Source organism: Pan troglodytes, chromosome 4 (assembly GCF_028858775.2).
Source record: "Pan troglodytes isolate AG18354 chromosome 4, NHGRI_mPanTro3-v2.0_pri, whole genome shotgun sequence".
NCBI classification, from domain to species: Eukaryota; Metazoa; Chordata; class Mammalia; order Primates; family Hominidae; genus Pan; species Pan troglodytes.
In genome coordinates, this window is record NC_072402.2 from 102,806,108 (window position 1) to 102,829,385 (window position 23,278).

At 35.0% G+C, this 23,278-nt stretch overlaps 1 pseudogene; it reads left to right on the forward strand.

Moving 5' to 3' along the window:
* Window positions 1–15,813: 15,813 nt before the first annotated feature.
* Window positions 15,814–16,376, forward strand: LOC100613347 (ras-related protein Rab-9A-like; annotated as a pseudogene).
* The last annotated feature ends 6,902 nt before the right edge of the window (window positions 16,377–23,278 follow it).

Consider the following 23,278-nt stretch of genomic DNA (forward strand, 5'->3'; position numbering starts at 1 on the left):
CAAATATGCAGCAATATTTTTAAAATTTGTAAGTCACAAGTTTCATACTTTTTGTTCTTATTTTTCTTTAGACTTCTAGAGTAAATATGCCTGACAGAAAGTTTTTATTAATGGACTTCCAACTGCTACTTTTCTGCTTGTCCTTTTCCCAAATGCGCATATTATATTCAGAAGATTTGTAGTTTTGCAAATACTGTTTAAACATATATCATCAAAGGCAATTCAGTATTAAGACACTTGGTTTTGATAAACTTTTTAAAGCTTTCTATTATTATATAATTTTAGACTTAAAGAAGTGTTGCAAAAATTGTAAAGAGAGTTAAGGTAGCGTAACTCTACCCAGTCACTAATGTTAATAACTTAACATAGCCATAGTATAATGACCATAACCCAGAAATTTGCTTCTCTTGGTGATATGGAAACACGGTTAGTCTAAATTTAAGTGGGTAATACATCTTGAATATTATCATGTATAATACCAGAGAAATAATGCAGTTTAAATCACGTTGTTACTTTGGTTGTGGTTTTCTTTTAAAATTTGGTTTACAACTAATTTATTTAGATCATAGGACCTGATGGGGGACAGAATAATAATATTTTGTGCTTAAGATTAAATATCTATTTCAAATACTATAGTAAGTTTAACATTCTACTAAAATATTTTCCATAGTATGAATGAAGGACTAATTTAGATTTTCTTCTCTTTTGATCACTTGACTTCTGTGGAATAGATATCTTTTGAGGATTTTACCTAATGAAGTCTTAAAAATAGATGACCACAATCAGTATCTTTACAGCAATGAGGCTGGGTGCAGTGGCTCACGCCTGTAATCCCAGCACTTTGGGAGGCCAATGCAGGTGGATCATGATGTCAGGAGTTTGAGACCAGCCTGACCAACATGGTGAAACCCCATCTCTACCAAAAATACAAAAATTAGCCAGGCATGGTGGCGGGCACCTGTAATCCCAGCTACTCAGGAGGCTGAGGCAGGAGAATCACTTGAACCTGGAGGCAGAGGTTGAGTGAGCCGAGATTGCATCACTGCACTCCAGCCTGGGTGACAGAGCGAGACTCCATCTCAAAATAAAAAAATAAAATAAAATAAAATAAAATAAAATAAAATAAAGCAATGAAAAAGCTGTTGTTCTGTATGGAACTGTTTTCCTCTACTATGTAAAATTCATCAGTTCATCACTGAATATAAATCCTGAGTACTCTTGCCCAGTTCTATCTATCTATCTATCTATCTATCTATCTATCTATCTATCTATCTATCATCTATCTATAATATATATTAAATATATACATATATAGTTTGTTCTATTGATATTGATATGTTTTGGCTGTATCTCCACCCAGATCTCATCTTGAATTCCCACATATTGTGGGAGGCACCCAGTGGGAGTTAACTGAATCATGGGGGCAAGTTTTCCCATGCTGTTCTTGTGATAGTGAGTAAGTCTCAAGAGATCTGATGTTTTTATAAGGGGGAGTTTCCCTGCACAAGCTCTCTATTTGCCTGCTGCCCTCTGTGTAATATGTGATTTGCTCCTCCTTGCTTTCCACCATGATTGTGAGGCCTCCCCAGCCATGCAGAACTGTTGGTCAATTAAACCCTTTTTCTTGTATAAATTACCCAGTCTCAGTCAGGTCTTTATCAGCACCATGGAAACAAACTAATATGTCTATGAACGAGTATTTTAGGTAATTGGGATAAAGAATAAATCTACTATAATTTTAGTATGAATTTGTTTCATCAATTGTCTAAATACTGTGAAGTAACTGTTGCAAACATTTATTTATCTGAAAATTTTTTACTCTACTGGTTATCTCTCACTCACCTCTCTAGATCTATCTCCAAGATCCTCTAGCTGCTTTGTGACTATGTGAGCAGCCCTTGGGGTCTGTTGCACAATGGCTTCTGGGCGATGGGGACTAGCTAATGGGGAGCATAGGCAAGAAATGAGAATTAGATAGAAAGACAAGGTCAAAGTAATTATTTATTTGGCTCATTCTGTGAAGAATTACTACAAACTGGCAGCCTTTATCTTAGGGTGACCCTGACTCAGCTTTCTCTCCCTGGGCACAAAAAATTATTCCCCCTCCCATAACTTCATTCAGGCTTGAGATATCAAATTTCCCATTCTGAGTAGTCCTATGACATTGTACTATCCACAAACAGTGTGTGTGTCTGCAGGGGTTGGGGAGAGGGAAAGGAAGAAATCTAGGGAGAAACATGCAAAAAAGAGACCATGGAACATGGAGAAATCAGAAGTCAGAATTCTAGGCTTCGTGGCCTCAGATAACAGAGATAAGGTAGACTCACAAAGCAAGAAAATTTGCTCAGCACAAGTGGCTCTGGTACAACCTGGGCAAATTAGAAATTCATACTTTTTCTTTTTTACTTTTCTAGCTCAAGTTGTTTATCTTACTAATATGTGTCAATCTCATCACTTTTTATTCAAAATTTAAGAATATATTTCTGCAGTTTGACCTATAACAAAATTATCTTAATAATATATTTGTTTTAAAGATACTGTTGATAAATTTTAATCCCCACTTCAATAACATGTTGACCTTTCAACAGTAATTTTCTGAAGACATAAACCCATGGTCTATGGAAATTTCAGGCCTTGGGTCTGAATTAAATAAAATGGTGCATAGTGTAGAGTGCTGTAGCCAAACTGTAATGGCTCAGTGGCCTTGGAGGAACCCAGTGGTTGCCCTGGATGGACCCAGTTCTCTCCATTTTTTTGCTTGTAGTTCTCAAGGATAACCGTAGAATGTGCCAGAATGTAACATCCTGAGACAGGGAAGAGAGGAGTTGAAACAGCTCAGGTTCTGTTCCTCTTTTCCCTAGAAATGTGATGTTTTCCAATGCTTTAGCCAGAGAGGAATGGAAATCCTGAGGTATATAACCTGGGGTGGGCCGTCTTTCGAGGCTCCTCGGCTCAGTCCAGACTCCCTATAACATTCAAGCTATAACCATTATGGTTCCATTACAGAAAACATGAAGGGTAAAATATTCAGAAAACCTGTTCTCATATCCCGTTTCTTTATTGTTTTCAGTTTCACGTGCCAGTGGCTGGTCTATTTCTTGCATGAAAGTGGGGAAAAGATTCCATCCTCAGTTATTTTTAAAAAATGACTGAGGTTTTTGCTAGTCTATTGTTTATTTTGCCTATTAGAGGACATGGAGCTTCATAACAGGTCATTCTGTTTCCAAGGGCCTGCCCAAGTTTGTGTGCTGCTAATTTGAATTTCATGGTTCTTGACTCAAGGAGAAGAGAGGTATTGGTGGAAAATAATCTATCCTTTATTGTGTGTTTACCACATGCTCTGCACTGTGCTAGAAGTACTGTCTAAATGCATATCTGTGTATGTAAAGGCACACATATACTTTCTTGCCTCTCCTTTCTCCTTCTCTCATTCACAGACACACATGTACATTTTACTCTTTACCACAAATCTGTGCATAATTCAAAAGCATGGTGATTTATCTAAAGTTGCCTAACAAGTAAACATAAAGCAAAGATTTGAACTCAAGTTCTTCCACAACACACTAGAAAAATAAGGATACAAATCACATACTGTTAATCTACTACAAGGTGATTTTAATTTTAATAATCCGCTTTTGTAATACGTTTATCAGTTCATATAATTTTCTTATTCTAGATTTGGCTCATCTGTATTTACATAGGTGCTTTCATTACATTCTTCATTTAAAAATTAAATAAAATAGATCCATACGCATGTATTTGGAAAAAGCTGAGAAGGAAAAAAAGGGATTTATGAATAGAATCCAGCAGAACATTAGCATGAATCAATTAGAAAGGCAAAATGTCCAAGTGTCTGGGTCCACTAGAAGAAAAGAAAGGGTAGATCAGGAACCAACTCAATGTGAAAATGTGAGCCTGCTGGTCTAACTGGCAGGAACGCCCATGTCTCTGTAGGTGGTTCTTACAGCTTAAGAACACACACACATATATTCCAAGTAATGAATGTTTTGTCATACATTTACTCCCCTTTACAATTTCAATATTTTAAATTTATAAATTTCAGAAATGTTCTCCTTAACATAAATCAACGTTTTGACTAGAAAAAATCTGCAAAATGCTTTTCTCACCACATTGAAGATGATTTCATTTTTAAATAAATGACATGCCATCAATAAGGAGGACTGAGTTGACAAAGACAAGCCTCACTCCCAGTACAAAAACATATGTGTAACTGCTTTATTGCACAATTCATCAAAACGAATTGATTTTAATTTTTTTCTGCAATCACTGACTTCTTTCATGTTTTTCTAAATCTCCCTTTTCCTTAACCAAATTGTGGGCAGCTTCCATTACTTTATGTTCATGTTCAAATACATAATAAGCCTATTCAAGTTTAAAATTCTACTCTATGTTCAATTAACATTAGTTATTCTTCCCATCAACACCAGCCAGGCTTTAGCAGGAAGGACTTGGGGAGGACAAGTAAACTATGTTCTTTTGCTGAGATGACTCTTCCATCTGCTCCTTTTCTTCCTCTTTCTTGCGTTTCCTCTCTGGCATATTCATGCGGGAAGGAGGAATAGATGTGAGAGGCAGGTACTTTTTACATATGTATTTGTCCACTGTTGTAGACCCCTGTCTGCTGCCGTTTCTCCTTTAAGACAGGCTTGCCTTTATGTAAGACAGGGAACGGAAGCTGTTTATCAAATGGATGACATGTGTAAACATTTCATGGGTCATGAAGGCTAAAAACCCTCTGCACAATTTTCTGATGTGAGAAATGTAATCCAGCATGGCCTCTTTAATTCCACAACTGTCTACACTACATCTTTGTTCAGCAGCCAGCCTCCTTAGTGGTGCAGCATAAGTTATTTCAAAGTAGACTTCCTTTACAGCATCCACTTGACCGCTGGGAGATTTCCTCATCCTTAGCATTGTAAACAATTGTTTTGATGGCTACTGCACGGCTTTCTTGTATCTATACTGTTCTTTTCAATAATACTCTTTACCAGGTTCAAATAGTAAGCCTAGAGGATAGGTAGTCAGTGTAGTGTATTAGTAGACATCCAATCAGTGAAAGAAATGTTAGTCTACATAATTGTTCCAGTCCTTTTATAAAATACGGGATAATTATTACCTATTTGTTCCCAATTGTAAGTCCTAGTAGCAATTTTCATATAATGAAGATAATTCCATTTAACATGACATATAATATAAAACAATATAAAATAGCATTTTAAAGAAAAAAGAAACCCATTGATGCCAGAAACCAAGAGAAAAGAAAACACTAGAATTATATATAGATGTTAAACCCTTTTGGTTAATAGCAATATGACTGAAAACTTGCAGACTAAAGGTTTTACGTGCTGCCTGGAGGGGAAGATATAGCATTCACTCTAGTAGAAGAAGGCAGTCAAAACAAAGGCCTGTTTTACTCAAAGACTAGAAAACTGAAACCACTAGATTCCTATTTAAAGCATGATAGGAGAGTTAATCAGTGGAAATAGAAACTTGGAGCCTGTACAACTCGTGGTTGTGAGGCTTGGAATTGCATTTCTACTTGGTGGTAGGTTTTCAACCCCAAAATAAAAGAATAGCCTACAGCATGTCCAAACTCACTTGCTACCTTGGAATCATGTAAACCTGAGCTGCAAGTTGTGAAGGAATGTTTCTGGAGCCAAAGCATATGGAACTCTCTACAGAGGGAAACAACAACCACCAAAGAATACTGCCACTTAAAACTTAGCTCAAAAATAAAAATCCCACTTAATAAAGAAATAAACTATCATGACTAAAGTCATTTGCCAAAAACAGGAGAACTAGCACAAGTCAGTAATCATTTGCTGAAAAATAATACTGGTTAATTTCAGAGAATTTAGAAATTAGAGTCAACAAAATATATAATATAAAAATTAATATAAAAAACAAAAAAGATCTGATAAAATACGTAATGGTTCTTGTATTGTTCAGAAAGTGATAAGCATATAGAGTAACTTTCATTTTATCATAGTTGAGCATGCACATTAGTAATTTAAAAGAGAACTAAAAATTAAAATATAATGTATTTAAAAAGTAAAATAATAAAGAAAACTTGATGTATTCAGAGGAAGGGAAGAGAGAAAAAAAATACAAACCAAAACGGTACACAAAGGAAACAAAATGACATGAAAAAAGCCCAAATACATCTGAAAGTACAATACATATGTAACTTCAACTTGCCTGTAAAAGAACAGTGTCACAGATTGGATTTATAAACATGCTGCATGATATTTATTAGATACATGCAGTTAACCTAATGATATAGTGAGTATGTGAGTAAAGGAATGGAAACAATGCTTTAAGACATTATATTAACATAATATTTTATGTGTATACAATTAATGCCAATATTATACCTTAGCAATATTAATATTTCTTTAAAAATAAGAATATAATTGACTATAACTGAGTGAAAAAGGTACAGAGAATCAGAAAGAGGTAATTAAATCCTTATGCACGAAGTGAGGGGGAAAGCAAAGATGGTGAAATAAAATGCTCCACTGATCGTCTCTCCTAAAAGGACGACAATTTAACAACTATCTACACAAAAAAGGACATTCATAAGAACCAAAAATCAGGTGACCACTAACAGTACCTGGTTTTCACTTCATGTCACTGAAAGGCACACTGAAGAGATAGGAAAAACAGTCTTGAATCATCGATGCCACCCCCTCATCGAGACACTGAACTCAGTTCCGCACTGTTATAGCAGAAAACAAAACCAGCTGATGCCCTCCTGTGTATAAAGCATTAAAACCAACCCTAGACAGAAGGGAACTGCCAATCCCAGTGGTCCTAATCAGTTTCTGCAAGCCTAGCCACCGTGGGCTAAAGTGCTGTGGAGCCATAAATAAACTTAAAAGACAATCTAGGCCACAAGAACTGCAACTCCTAGGAGAGTCCTAGGGCTGAAGTGGGCCCAGAGCCAGTAGACTGGGGAAACATGTGACCTAGTGAGACACCAGCCATGGTGGCTAAGGAGGGCTGGCATTATCCACCTCCTAAATCCAGGCTGCATAGCTAGCAAGTCCAAAAGGCTGCACAGCTTACAGGTCCTCCATTTGAGGAGAGGAGAGAGAAGAGTGGGGAGACTTTCTCTTGCATCTTGGGTACCAGCTTGGCCACAGCAGGGTACAGCACCAGTCAGAGTTTTGAGGCCCATTTTTCAGGCTTTAGCTCTGAAATATTTCTAGCGACACCCTACACCACAGGGAAACTTGTTGCCTTGAAGGGAAGGACCAAGTTCTGATAGAATTTATCATTTTGTAACTGAAGAACCCTTGGCTCCTGAATAATAACCAGCAAAACCCAAGTCCTATGTCAATGGCCTTAGATGAGACATCTTAGAGATGACTCTTCAAGTGACACCCAGCACATTCTCAGCTGTGATGGGGCAAGACTCTTTTAACTTGAGAAAAGTAGAGGGAAAAGTAAAGGGGACTTTGTCTTACATCTTAGATACCAACTTGGCCACAGGTGGGTAGAGCACCAAACAGGCTCTTGGGGCCCCTGATTCCAGGACTTGTCTCAGATGGCATTTCTGGACCTGTGCTAGGCCAGAGGAGAGTCCACTACCTAGGAGGGTGAGACCCAGGCTAGGAAGCATTCACCACAAACTGACTGAAGAGCCCTTTGGCATTAAGGGAACATCAGCAGTAGTCTTGAAGTACTCCTGGCTGGGGTGATATTGGCCACAGGTTGAGGCTCCTCTGCCTTTGGAAAGAGGAGGAAAGAGTGAAAGGACTGTTTTGTGGTTTGATTACCAGCTGAGCCACAATACAATAAAACACCAGGTAGACTTCTAAGGTTTTTGATTCTAGTCCCTGATTCCTAGATGGCACATCTGGACCTACCCAAGACCTAGGGTAACTCATTGCCCTGAAGGGAAGAACACAGGCCTAGCTGACTTTACCACAGGCTGATTGCAGAGCTCCAGGGCCAGCAGCCCCTGGAAGTAGCCAGGAAGTAATTATAGCAGGCCTTGGGTGAGACCCAGTGCTGTGTTGGCTTCAGGTCGAACCCAGTGCAATCATAGGGCTGGTGGCCACAGGGGTGCTTGTGTCACTCCACCCCCCCCCCAACTTTAAGTAGCTCAGAACAGAGAGAGAAACTACTTATGTTTGAGAGAAAGTAGAGAAGAGAACATAGTCTCTGCCTAGTAATCCAAAGAATTTTCCTGGATCTTGCCTAAACTAACAAGGTAGAATCTCTATGAGTCTGCAAGAACCACAGCATTACCAGGCTTGGGGTACCCCACTAAAGGATATACAGCTTAGATCATAACACCCAAGTGTTTCAAATATCTGAAAAGTCTTTCCAAGAAAGATGGCTATAAATAAGCCCAGACAGTAAAGACTACAATAAATACCTAACTCTTCAATTCCTAGACACCAAAGAATATCTACCACCATCAACACCATCCAGGAAAATATAACCTCACCAAATGAACTAAATAAGGCACCAGGGACCTATCCTGAACAAAAAGAGACATGTGACTTTTCATACAGAATTCAAAAGAGCTGTTGAGGAAAATCAAATTCAAGATAACACAGAATCTGTCAGACAAATATAACAAAGATATTGAAATAATTAAAAAGAATCAAGCAGAAATTTTGGAGGTGGGATCTGCAATTGTCATACAGAATAATGCATCAGAGTCTTTTAATAGAAGAATTGATCAACCAGAAGAATTTGTGAGCTTAAAAACAGACTATTAGAAAATACACAGCCAGGAGAAACAAAAGGAAAATGAATAAAACACAATAAAATATGCCTAGAGAATACAGAAAGCAGCCACATGAAGGCAGAGCTAAGTAATTGGACTTAAAGAGGAGGAAGAGAACTAGATAGGGGTAGAAAATTTATTGATAGGGATAATAATAAAACTTCCTAAATCTAGAGAAAGATATCAATATCCAAGTATAAGAAGGTTATAGAACACCAAGAGATTTAACCCAAAGAAGACTACCTCAAGGCATTTAATAATCAAACTTCCAAACATCAAAAATAAAGGATCCTAAAAGCAGCAAAAGAAAATAAACAAATAACATACAATGACACTCCAATATGTTTGACAGCAGACTATTCAGTAGAAACATTACAGGTCAGAAGAGAGTGGTATGACATATATAAAGTGCTGAAGGAAATAAATGTTTACTCTAAAATAGTAGATCCAGCAAAAGTATCCTTCAAACATAAAGGTCAAATAAAGACTTTCACAGACAACAAAAGCTGAGAGATTTCATCAACACCAGACTGTCCTGCAGAAAATGCTAGAGAGTACTTCAAAGTATGCTAATGAGCAATAAGAAATCATCTGAAGGTACAAAACTCATTGACAATAAAAAATACACAGAAAAGCGTGGTAACTTGTGGTGTATACACTCTCTTATCTTAAGTAGAATGACTAAACAATGAAACAATAAAAAATAATAGCTACAATAAATTTTCAAGACATACACAATACAATTAGATATAAATAAAAACAACAAAAAGGTAAAAAGCTGATGGACAAAGTTAAGGTAGATAGTTGTTATTAGTTTTCTTTTTGTTCATTTGTTGCATGTTTGTTTTTCTTTGTGCTTGTTGGCTTGTTTATGCTTGTTTTATTTTTGCTTATTTGTTGGCTTATTTGTTTAGGCAAACAATATTAAGTTGTTAAGTTGGTATCACTCTAAAATAATGGTTTATAAGATAGTGTTTTCAAGCCTCACAGTAACCTCAAACCAAAAAACCTTTTCTAAAATCATCTTCTCTAAAAGGAAGACAGGAAAGAAAGAACAAAGGAAGAAAAGATAACAAAATAAGTATAAAATAAGTAACAAAATGGCAGGAGTAAGTCCTTACTCATCAATGGCAACATTGAATGTAAATAGACTAAACTCTGCAATCAAAAGACATAGACTAGCTGAATGAATGAAAAAGCAAAACCCAATGATCTGTTGTTTACAAGAAACACACTTCACCTATAAAGACACTCAAAGACTAAAAATAAAGGGATAGCAAAAGATATCTCATGCAAATAGGAACCAAAAAAGAGCAGGAGTAGCTATACTGATATCAGAAAAAGTAGATTTCAAGACAAAAACTTTAAGAAGAAAGTTGTCAGTTCAGCAAGAGGATATAACAATTTGAAATATACATGCACCCACCACTAGAGCAACCAGATTTATAAAGCAAATATTACTAGAGATAAAGAGAGAGATAGTCACCAAAGCAATACTAGTTGGAGACTTTAGCACCCCACTGTCAGCTTTGAACAGATCTTTCAGAAAGAAAATCAACAAAGAAACAACAGACTTAATCTGCACTATAGATCAAATGGACCTAACAGAAGTTTACAGAACATTTCATTCAAGGATGCCAAATATACATTCTTCTCCTCAGCACATGGATCATTTTCGAGGATAGACCAGATGTTAGGTAACAAAACAAGTCTGAAAACATTCCAAAATTTTTTTTAATCATTTCAAGCATCTTCTCTGACTACAGTAAAATAAAACTAGAAATCAATAAAAAGAAAAATTTTGGAAGCTACATAAACACATGGATATTAAACAATATATACTCTTGAATGACAAGTGATTTAATGAAATTCAGAAGGAAATTTAATACTTCAAACAAATGATAATGGAAACACAACATACCAAAACCTATGGGATACAGAGAAAGAAGTGCTAAAGGGAATCTTATAGCTATAAGTGCCTACATCAAAAAAGAGAAAAAAAAATTTCACATAAACAACCTAATGATGCATCCTAAAGCATTAGAAAAGCCAGACCATATCAGACCAAAATTAGTAGAAGAAAAGAAATAATACATATTATAGCAGAAATAAATAAAATCAAAGTCTATAAAGCAATACAGAAAATCAGGGAAACAATACGTTGATTTTTTTAAGTTAAAACTAGACTGAAAACTTCTAGCCAGACCAACTAAGAAAAAAAGGGAGAAGATCTAAATAAATAAAATCAGAGATGAAAAAAAGGCATTACAGCTGATACCAGAGAAAGTCCAAGGGTCATTAATGTCTACTATTAGTAACTATATGTCAATAAATTAGAAAATCTAGAGGAAATGGGCAAATTCCTAGGCACATAAAACCTACCAAGACTGAGCCACAAAGAAATCCGGTGTCTGAACAAGCCAATGACAAGTAATGAGATTAAAGCCATTAAAAATAATCTCCAGTAAAATAAAATCTGGGACCCGATTGTGGGATGCTAAGTTTTACCAAACATTTAAAGAAAAATTAATACCAATCCTACTCAAACAGTTCTAAAAAATTGAGAAGGAGATAATACTTCCAAAATCATTCTATGAAGCCAGAATTACCCTGATACTAAAACCAGGCAAAGACACTTCAAAGAAACAAAACTACAAGCCAATATCTCTAATGAATATTGATGCAAAAATTCTCAACAAAATACCAGCAAACAAAATTCAACAATACAATTAAAAGATCATTCATCATAACAAGTGGGATTTATCCTTGGGATGCAAGGATGGTTCAACATATGGAAACCATCATATCAACAGAATGAAAGGGACAAACAACCATATGATAATCTTACTTAATGCTGAAAGAGCATCTGATAAAATTTAACATCCCTTCAGGATAAAAGCCTTAAAAAAAACTGGGTATATAAGCAGCATACCTCCACAAAAGAAAAGCCATGTATCCCCACAGCTAGTATCATACTGAGTGGGGAAACACTGAAAACCTTTGCTCTAAGATGTGGAACATGAAAACGATGCCCTTTTTACCGCTGATATTTAAAATAGTACTGGAAGTCTTACCTAGAGCAATCAGACAAGAGAAAGATATAAAGGACATCCAAATTGAAAAAGAAGAAGTCCAGTTACCTTTGGTTGCTGATGATATTATATTTTGAAAATCCTAAAAACTCCAAAAGAAAACTAGTAGAATGGACAATTGACAAAAAAATTCAGTAACGTTTTAGGTTATGAAACCAACATACAAACATCAGTAACATTTCTATATGCCAACAATGAACAATATGAAAAAAAAATAAAAAAGTAATCCTATTTACAACAGCCACACATATAATTAAATATCTGAGAATTAACCTAACCAAAGAAGTGAAAGATTTCTTTAATGAAAACTATAAAACACTGATGAAAGAAATTGAATAAGACACCAAAAATAAGAAAGATATTCCATGTTCACAGATCACAAGAATCCATATTTTAAAAATGTCCATAATACCCAAAGTCATCTACAGACTCAATGCAATTCCTATCAAAATACCAATGACATTCTTCACAGAAATAAAAAAAGTACTAAAAGTCATATGAAACCACAAAAGACCCATAATAGCTGAAGCTATCCTAAGCAAAAAGAACAAAACTGGAGGAATCATATTACCTGACTTTAAATTACTACAGAACCATTTTATTCAAAACAGCATAGTACTGGCACAAAAACAGACACATAGACCAATGGAACACAATAGAGAACCCAGAAACAAATCCTCACCCCTACCGTGAACTCATTTTTGACAAAGGTGCTAAGAAGATACATTGCAGAAAAAACTTTAAAAAATCGTACTGGGAAACGTGCTATCTATATGCAGATGAAAAAAATTAGACCTCTATCTCTCACCATATACAAAAATTAAATCAAAATGGATTAAAGCCTTAAATTTAAGACCTCAAACTATAAAATTACTACAAAGAAGCACTGGGAAAACTCTCCAAGATATTGATCTAGAGAAAAATTTTCTGAGTAGTATTTCACAAGAACAGGCAACCAAAGCAAAGATGGAGAAATGGGATCACACCAAGTTAAAAAGCTTCGAACAGCAAAGGAAACAATCAACAAATTGAAGAGACAATCCACGGAATGGGAGAAAATATTTGCAAAGTACTCATTTGACAAGGGAGTTATAATGATAATATAAAAGGAGCTTAAATAACTCTACAGAAAAAAATATTATCTGATTTATAAATGGGCAAAAGATTTGAAAAGACATTCGAAAGAAGACATAGAAATGGCAGACATACAAAAAGGTGCTCAGCATCATTGTTCATCAGAGAAATGCAAATCAAAACCTACCATGAGACATCACCTCACCCCAGCTAAAATGGGTCATACCCCAAAGACAGGCAATAACAAATGCTGGTGAGGATTTGGAGAAAAAGGAATCCTCATATACTGCTGGTGGGAATGTAAATTAGCATAACCACTATGGAGAACAGTTCGGAGGTTCCTCAAAAACCTAAAAATTGAGCTACCATGTGATCCAGCAATCCCACTGCTCGGTATATAACCAAAAGAAAGGAAATCAGTATATCAAAGAGATACCTGTACTCCCAAGTTTGTTGCAGCACTGTTTATAATAGTCAAAACTTGGAAGCAACCTAAGTATCCATCGACAGATGAGTGGATAAAGAAAAGTGGTACATATTCACAATAGAATACTATTCAGCCATAAGAAAGAATGAGATTCAGTCACTTGCAACAACATGGATGAAACTGGAGGTAGTGATTTTAAGTGAAACAAGCTAGGCATAACATCATACATTCTCACTTACTTGTGAGATCTAAAAATCAAAATAATTGAAATCATGGACATTGTATAAGAATGATTTTCAGAAGCTGAGAAGGGCAGTAGGGGGCTGGTGGGGAGATGGGGATGGTTAATGGGTACAATAAAATAGAAAGAATGAATAAGATCTAGTATTTGATAGCACAACAAGGTTACCATAGTCAATAATAATTTAACTGTACATTTAAAAATAACTAGAAGAGTATGATTGGATTGTAACACAAAGGATAAATGCTTGAGGGGGATGGATAGCCCATTTTCATGACATTATTATTATGCATTACATGTCTATATCAAAATATTTCATGTACCCCATAAATATACACACCTACTGTGTACCCACAAAAATTAAAAATAAAAAGTTTTAAAAAGAATATGCAGGAAACAATAGAGAGTCAATGTATATATAGTGCAAATTAATAAAATTGCTCATTGAAATAAACAAGTTTAGGTAGGGTCAGAGTAGAAGACCTCACACTTCTAATAGTAATAATAATATTAATGTTGTCTTATGTTGGGAGCTTTCATCATAGGATTAATGACATACTAACTGATCTGATTTGGAGTTAGGGCAATATAAGTGCATATGGGCCTTGTTAACCATGCTGTTTTATTTCAGGATGTTAAGGCAGCTAGTTGTCCAAATTTCAGTAAGTGGGTATCTTTTTCTCTTTTATCTTCTCTCTTGAGCCCTTTATTTCTCCAAATGACAATACTTTAAACTACTTACCAGAAAGCACTACTGGGTGCCCCTGTCCTAGGGGTCCTATGGAATAGGCTTGCAAAATAATAGGCTATATGTAGGCATGCAATTATTTCTATGACCCCTTCTCACCTGGTTTCCAATTCCATAAATGATTATCATCTTCCTTTGTAAGAGGTAATCCCAGGATTCCGCTGTCTCACTAGAGATTAAACTTTTTTTTTTTTTCTTTTTGCCTAGGCTTTAGGTTCCTAACCACTGTATTCTGACTTTTATTTTGGGAGAATGGTGAGGGAGGAGAGGAGGCCAACTGTACTCTATATAAATTTGAAAATAAGCTTTTGTGGCAGGGCGTGGTGGCTCACGCCTGTAATCCCAGCATTTTGGGAGGCCGAGGTGGGAGAATCACGAGGTCAGGAATTCGATACCAGCCTGGCCAACATGGTGAAACTCCGTCTCTACTAAAAATACAAAATTAGCCAGGCATGGCATCACACGCCTGTAATCCCAGCTACTCAAGAGGCTGAGGCAGGAGAATCACTTGAACCCGGGGGGCAGAGGTTGCAGTGAGCTGAGATCATGCCACTGCACTCCAGCCTGGGCAACAGAGTGAGACTCTGTCTCAGAAGAAAAAAAGAAAGAAAGAGAAAGAAAGAGAGAGAGAGAGAGAAAGGGAAAGAAAGAAAGAAAGAAAGAAAGAAAGAAAGAAAGAAAGAAAGAAAGAAAGAAAGAAAATAAGTTCATGTTTTCCATTCTAGAACCCACCAGCAAAATCCAAGACTCAGAATTCTATGGAAGTAATTAGCAAGTTTTTTATGAGAGTTCTTCATTGACACTTGACACTCTTGTTCGAAAAATTAGCTACACTGTATCTATTTTCTATTCAATTTCTGATTTTCAAAAAGATGTTGAAATTTTTTTTATAATGTAACTTCTTCCATTTTCTTTATCCAAGGATGTAGTTTATTTTTATTATAATTGATATACCCATAGTAGTTTATATAGTTTGGGTATGTGTCCCTGACCAAATCTCATGTTAAATTGTAATCCCCAGTGTTGGAAGTGGGCCTGGTAGGAGGTGATTAGCTCATGGGGGTGAGTTTCTTATGAATGGTTTAGCATCATCCCCTTGGGACTGTCTTCCCCATTGTTCGCAAGTTCTTGCAAGATCTTGCTGTTTAAAAGTGTGCGGCAGCCCATCCAAGCCAGGGGCCATGTTATTTCCTCTGCGCCTGATGGCAGCCGCTGGAGTCAGAGCCTGGCATCTCCACCACTTTCGCCTTCTGCTATGCAGGTCCCAACCCTCTCTCTGTTCTCATTGCACTCAGATGGGCCAGCCCAGAGCTCTGTATGGCCATGAGAAATTTCTTGCACTCCTATAATAAGCCGGCATTGTGATGAAATACTTTCTCCCTGTCATTTGAGTGAATCTTCTCAACAACACTAGGAGATAATGATGATTGAGTTGAACAATTAAGAGTTCTGAAGCCAAAGCTCTTAATGGCAGGAAAATCATCACTTTTTAAAGTAATTCTCTTCAGAGATGGTGGAGTTGGAAAGAGTTATCTTATGCACAGATATGTAATTAATAAGTTTGATACCCAGCTCTTTCATACAATAGGCGTGGAATTTTTAAGTAAAGATTTGGAAGTGGATGGACATTTTGGTACCAAGTAGAATTGGGACACAGCAGGTCAGGAGCGATTCTGAAGCCTGAGGATGCCATTTTACAGAGGTTCTGACTGCTGCCTGCTTACTTTTAGTGTTGACAATTCCAAAGCTTCCAGAACTTAAGTAACTGGAAGAAAGAATTCTTATATTTCGCTGATGTGAAAGAACCCAAAAGCTTTCCTTTTGTAATTTTGGGTAACAAGACTGACAGTGAACAGCAGGTGTCTGCAGAAGAAGCCCAAGCCTGGTACAGGGACGGCAGCGATTATCCTTAATTTGAAACAAGTGCAAAAGATGCCACAAATGTGGCAGTAGCATTTGAAAAGGGGGTTCGAAGAGTTCTTACTACCAGGGATAGGTCAGATCACTTGACTCAGAGAGTGATGGTCTGACTTCATCGAAACCATTGGTCAATCTTCATTGAAAGCCCAAGCCTAGCTCATCTTAATGTTGATTGTTAAAGACATTGTTGATGCATTCTAAACAACTCACAGGTACACACAAAATCAACATGGGGATGGAGAAGAGAATTAGCATTTGCAGCAGTGTATCATCTACTAATAAAATTAAACTAATGTATAGTGCTGCTTTTCAATAGTTGGTAGGAGAAGGAACACATCCACTCATGGAGGAGTCTATTTACTGAATAATGGCACCTTACATTTATAAATTGCAACAGTTGTTTAACAACATTTCTTTAATTTAAACATGTAAGTCACATAGCTAATAAATAAGATGATCAAGACTTTAATTACAATTAAAACAAGAAACCTGACTATTCTAGAAATTATGCTTGGATTTTTTCCTGGGAAAACAGAGAACTACTTTTTATATGTGTATCTTTTTATGCAATTAGCATTGTATTCTTAGTTCAGGGAAAATATATGCAAAAGCAATAGTATTAGATATTAAATATTAAAATCTAATGTATTTGGAAAAAAAAAAGTGTGGGACACCTCCTCCCTCTCTTGTTCCTGCTTTCACTATGTAATGTACCTCCTCTCCCTTTACATTCTGCCATGAGTGTAAGCTTCCTGAGGCCTCCCCAGAAGCAGATACACCTACGTTTTCTGTACAGCCTGCAGAACTGTAAGCCAAATAAACTTCTGTTCTTTATAAATTGCCCAGTCTTAGTATTTCTTTATAGCATTGCAAGAATGGTCTAATACAATAGGTATTATGTAAAATTCTAAGTTGATCATTATATTCAACATAATGTTTTCCTCTGTTTTACAGTTGATATATCAACTGATATATATAATAGAGAGAAGTTTTTCCAGATCTTTATTTCCTGAAGGTCTGTCTTTGCTCACCTGTTTTCTCTTTTGCCAAAAGAAGGAAGTGTGAATCTGATAATTCAAAGTTCAAGAACATTAATTTGGACATGTGACTAGTTGGCTAGGGTGCTATTATTACTAAGCATAAATCTATATAGTATTTCTTAATTTACATTCCTCTCTGACATGCAGGATGACTAAATTAAGGCAGAACTGGTTCTTCAAGGTAGATCAGATACATTATCCTTTTTTAAATCCTATTCTTTATTTTGTTGCCACATTGTATTTTTAGAGAAAATAGACTGTAATCTATTAGAACCCTTTGTTTCTTTTCCTTTCTTTAGGTGGCTGCTGAGAATGTAGTTATAAATGTACTTTGAATACAGGCCTTAAAAATCTGGGAAGTCTTGCCTAAGTTTTCGGTCTTAATCACTGATGTTGATCCTACTATATGACATTTGGTTATGGGCATTAGGCTCATTTTTAATAAGGCATTAATTGATTTCCCATTTCGCAGGAACTCCAAGGAGAGGAGAGATAACTTGCAGGACAAGACTGAGATGTTATTAAGTATACTATCAAAACACCATTTATACTTTTTGAATAGTCTGGAAAAATAAAAGTTAGAACTTTTTAACACTTTACCAAGATATTGTTTTGACCTTCCCTTGGTGTGCTATCTTAACCAAGACTAAAGACTGTTTAGAAGTAACAGATTCAGCCTTGTAACCTGAAGATAATTAGATCAGACAAGTTTTACAACGAGCAAAAACCAAGAACAGACAGAAAAGAGACTCAGAGAATCCTGACAAAAAGGGCTAACCATAGCTTACTACTTTCCAAGACTTGGACTCTTGCCATCATGTGCACTTCATTGCTATGTCAAGAAGCAAGTCCTGACAGAATTGCACAATAAGATCTGAGCAGTATTCTTACTGACTGCAAAAAACTGGAGATTCTTTATAGGGTTAGAAAATACTTTTGGATTTTTATTAGTTTCCTATTGATGCTGTAACAAATTACCACAAACTTGGTGGTTTTAAAAAATACAAGTTTATTACCTTATACTTTCGAAGGTCAGAAGTTTTCAAATCAAGGTGCCAAGAGGTCTGAGTTTCTTTTGGAAACTCTAAGAGAAAGTGAATTTTTCTGTCTTTTCTGGTTTCCAGAGGCTGTCTGCATTACTTGGCAAGTGGTCACTTCCTTGCATATCTACAATCTTTGCATCCATTGTTACTTCTCCTTCTCTTTGACCTTCTTGCTGGCATCTTATATAAACTTTCATGATTACATTAGTCCTATCTGAATAAGCCAAGTCAATAACCACATCTCGGGATGCTTAACTTAATCCCCTAGACCAAGGCCTTTTTGCTGTGTGAGTTAACGTATTTACAGATTTATGGAATTAGGAGGGGTGCAATTTTAGAAGGATATTATTCTATGCAATGTTGTATAGAATTTTGTAACAGTAGCTGGTCAGTATACTTACTGCCCCAGTAAGACTAGAAGTTGTACTTTTGATTTAAAAATTACTTGACATTGTATTTAGCAACAGTGTTTTCTAAAATTTGTAAATCAATAAATCAGATTTCTAAAATAATATATATTTAATGACACTTAAGTTTGACAACCAATAACTGCTACAGCTTTAAATATTGCATTCATACCTTCACATCTGGTGATATAAACTTCAAGATTTGTCTCTGAATCAGAATATTCGGCAAAATAAAACAATTTACTACAAGTGTTTGTCCCTTTCATGTGCATAATTTTATGCTTCCCCTTCAGCTCCTCAACCTTTAACACTTAGGCTTGACTACCAATCCCAATATTGTACATCTTTGTTTTCTCCCAGATCTTGCATATTCACATAAAACAAGTAAAAGTTATAGTTTTCACAGGAGGGAGTTTCAGCAGGTGAAATATATTTTTTGTGAAATTGAATATTATACATTTTAGTATATATACGAATGAATAGTATACATATAGCTATGTAAAAACTAGTTAACATAGTAGAAAAAACTATAATAATTTATTAGCACAAGTATGAGATCATGTATTAGTGCTCATTTTGCTTGGAGTTTAACTTTTGTCAAATTGCTTAAATGCCTCAAGCCTACATTTATTTGAATTATAGATATGTGCTACCTAAGAATATTTGTGTAATGTTCAAGTAAGAGCATGTGTGTGAGCTTAGAACAGTAATTAATATTTGATAAGCCTCAATAAATTGTAATCACTATTATAGAAAATCACAAATTTCTTCCCTGTATCTACTGAAAGTCCTGTACCTCAAAACTAAGTAATAGTAACATATTACAGAAAATGTCAAGTTCTCCAATCACTTTATAAATTGTATACTTCCCAAAACTTCTTTAGTACAAAATGGCAAATAGTCTAACTTACTATTAAAACTCTTTTTCAATTTGTTCAGTTTTGACTTGCTGTGTTAGCAACACAGTTACATAAACCAGTGTTAATACCCAATAGGCTTAAATGACTTGGTAACAGGAGTAGATTAGTCACTCCCCAAAGTTATCAATTAATATTATGCTTTACATCTAATTTAGTTAAATTTCTTCAAAAATCAATAGTGCAGAAAGAAATTCTACCTTTAAAGTCGTTAAATTATTTGAGATTTGTTATCTTTTGTGAACAGTCATTTTAATTTTATAGAGATGAAAAGTGTCCTCACTTGAAATTAATGAACAGGGGCTATTGTAGTGTACATTTTTTGAGGTTTGTCTTTCTGGATTCAAGAAATAATAGGGGGAGAGGACGGGTAGAATGCATAAACATTTGTATTCTAGATGTTATAACTAGCAATAATTAAAGGACTAAATTCAAGAACTACAGAAAAGAGTTGCTACCAACTTAGATATCAGATCCTGAGAGGTATACATTATGTCATTAACTATAGTCACCACATTATGCAGTAGATTTCAAACACTTCTTTCTCCAGTCGAAATGAATCTTTGTACCCTTTGATCTCCCCATTACCTCCCCTGCCTCTGACAACTACCATTTTACCTCTTAAAAATTCCACAATATACACGTATATCAAAACATCACATCATACCCCATAAGTACACTTACTTGTTTAGTAAAAATAAAAATATACATTTTAAAAACATCATCAGAGGTGAAGTGTGCCTTCTCAGTATTTTCATTTTGTCCACTCCAAACAAGCCCAGCTATAGTAAACGTAGCTTGTTTCTTAACTTAGCTATTAAATTTGTTGCTTTAATATTTGTTGGTATGATGAATAAAAAAAGAGTAGATACATCAATAGGACCTGATACTGATCTATCAAAATTTTAACTTAATTGGTCATTTCTTGATGAACTTTAACTCAACCCCTAACATATTTAATTTCATCAAATTTCCATTCCAAGCTTTATTTCTATTACTAAAAAAATTTTAAATTAACTCTACATAAATGTTTTCAATTATGTTCTTCTTTTGATGGTTTTGACTTCTTTAAAAATGTTAAGTCACTAAAGCCAAATTATTTAAAGTCTTTTCATAATTTGTTGACTGAAAGTGATTAATACATTTTGAATATTCTTATTTTAGTGCTCAGAAATATTTACATTATTTAAAATTGGGCTATCTAATATTGTAATATTCAATAAAAATAGAACTTAGTTCTCCTGACAGAAGAGTGTCACCCTTCAAGTGATCTACAAAAAAAAAATTTGCACAGTTTTATATTAGTGTTAAAATCTTTTAGAAAGCCAGAGGCAGACATTTAATTCCTTTAAGATGTGTTTATGCTCATATACACCTCGAAGGAACATGATGTAAATGAAGTTACTTATATTTAAGAGGGTGCACAAGGTTATAAAAGTTGCTGAGCAAAATGAGAGTTAGTGCTGACTAGGAATTATGAATTGTGTGGCAAAGCTAAGATAGCAGTGGAGTTTAAAACTAAAAATTAATAATGTATGATTGTTATCTTCTCCAGCCTTGCTAAGAATCCTAAGGTTATAGTTAATATTTTGGCTAGTTAAGTTACTTCAAGGTTGAGTTTTGCCATATCAGACATTGACTATGAGTCAACAAAGTTTGTCGTTGAAATATTAAGTTATTATAAATATGACAGACTATGGAATGTAAACAAAGAAAAACATCAGTAAAGATTGGTTGATACTGATAGACAGATTAGAAGTGAGGAGCCCAAGAAAATGAATAAGATTTAATGAGGTTAGTAACTAGAGTAGAGTAGAAATAAAAGAGTGAGAATAGGATGCATAATTGTACTTAGATCATAAAATTTTTGAATTTAAGACACCACAGATAGAACAGTTGCCAATAATGATAAAATTCAGATACGGTTGTGGGAAATGAAGGATCAGATCAAATCACTCAAGAGGCTACGATATAGGGATATTTGTCTGCACGGAGATTTGGATTCACCCAGGTTGATACCAACTATTGGTCTAGTAAAGCAGAACTTATTTTTAGGTGATGAGCTCATTAAATGAGAAAATCTAACCAGAATATTACCAAAGAAAAAACAAGAGAGATAGATGCCATGAGTCTTAAGTGCAAATAATTGGAGCTATTGCAGCTTAAGGTGGATATGTTGTTTGTTTTGAAAGGGTTGTGTTGGCTTTGGTAAGAGCAAATAAAGTGGCTACTACAGCACTGTGAAGATACTGAGGAGCTTGTTGACTTCATTTGGGAAGCAATCGCTGTCAAATAATCTTTAGAGAGTTAATTTATAAAGTGTTGAGTCTAAACAGATAAAGAGGAGAGATGCTTTGTTCATGGGGTATCTTAAAATGAAGTACAAGCCTAAGCTCCATCTGTATATCAGAAGTAATCTTTTCTTTTTGACTCCAGACTAGAACATCAACTTGTGTGTATTGTGAAATGAAGTCAATAGCCAAAAGGCAGGATTAGTTGGTGCTCCCAAAATTTGGAGGCAGTAATAAAAGTATAGGTATACACTAGAACTTTCCTAATTTCAGTGGATTAAAACATGTAAATCTCTCTATATATTTATACAATTTGTCTTATCTGCAGACTTTTGTATATCTATGTAGATACATTTTATAGGTGTATATATATATAATAATTATTTATGTATAGCCACTGTTTCTGTTCATATCACTATCACACTGGATTTATCTGAACTTTGGCATGTGGAATTTGTGAAGCTTATTATTAATCTTTTAAATGGTTCATGCATGAAGCACAGCATAACATGTACTAGGCAGAGGATTATTTTCAAATCTGAAAATTACACCACTGATATTTTAGGCATAGATTACTTTTTCTTTCTTCTAAATCATGGAATTCACTTTATGTTTCCCTATGTTTCCATAGCTACTTCACTTAATTCAGTGGTATTAAATTTATTTCAAACACATGAAGGCCTTATACGATCTGTCAAGGAAAAATAAACTTTTCAATATTAATATATATATATATATATATATATATAGGAGTTAACCTTTTATGTGAATTCTTTGATAGTAGGATTTCAATAGTAGTAGATACAGTGAAATCAATAAAGGTCAGAAAAAAGATTTCTTTAGCAAATATTACTAGGAAATGGTAAAAATGTATATCATAAAGCAGAATTTAAACTTGATGTTCTGAACTCCTGCTCTATGAGGTTATTTCATTATTGATATAATAAATCTTTCATTGAAGAGGTAAAAAAAACTTGGAAATAGCTCCAAAATCTATTTTCCAATGATAGTAAAAATAATGGCTAAAGTGTGATATTATAATCTTAGGCATATGTGTAAAATAGCAATAAGCTAATATTCTTGAATTATCTTGAAGAATATTTAAGCCCCATTTAGAATAGTATCATAGGCAATAAATGGCAGGTTGGAATTTTGCAAATCTATTAGAATATATATAAGGAAAGCACAATTTAAAGGAAAAAAAAAACTCCTCAAATCAACTATCTCTACATGTGGAGAATCTATCAGCTGCTGTGTCCTTCCACTGAAAATTAAAGAAGAATTAGAATTAAGAAAATTCTCAAAGCAGAATGA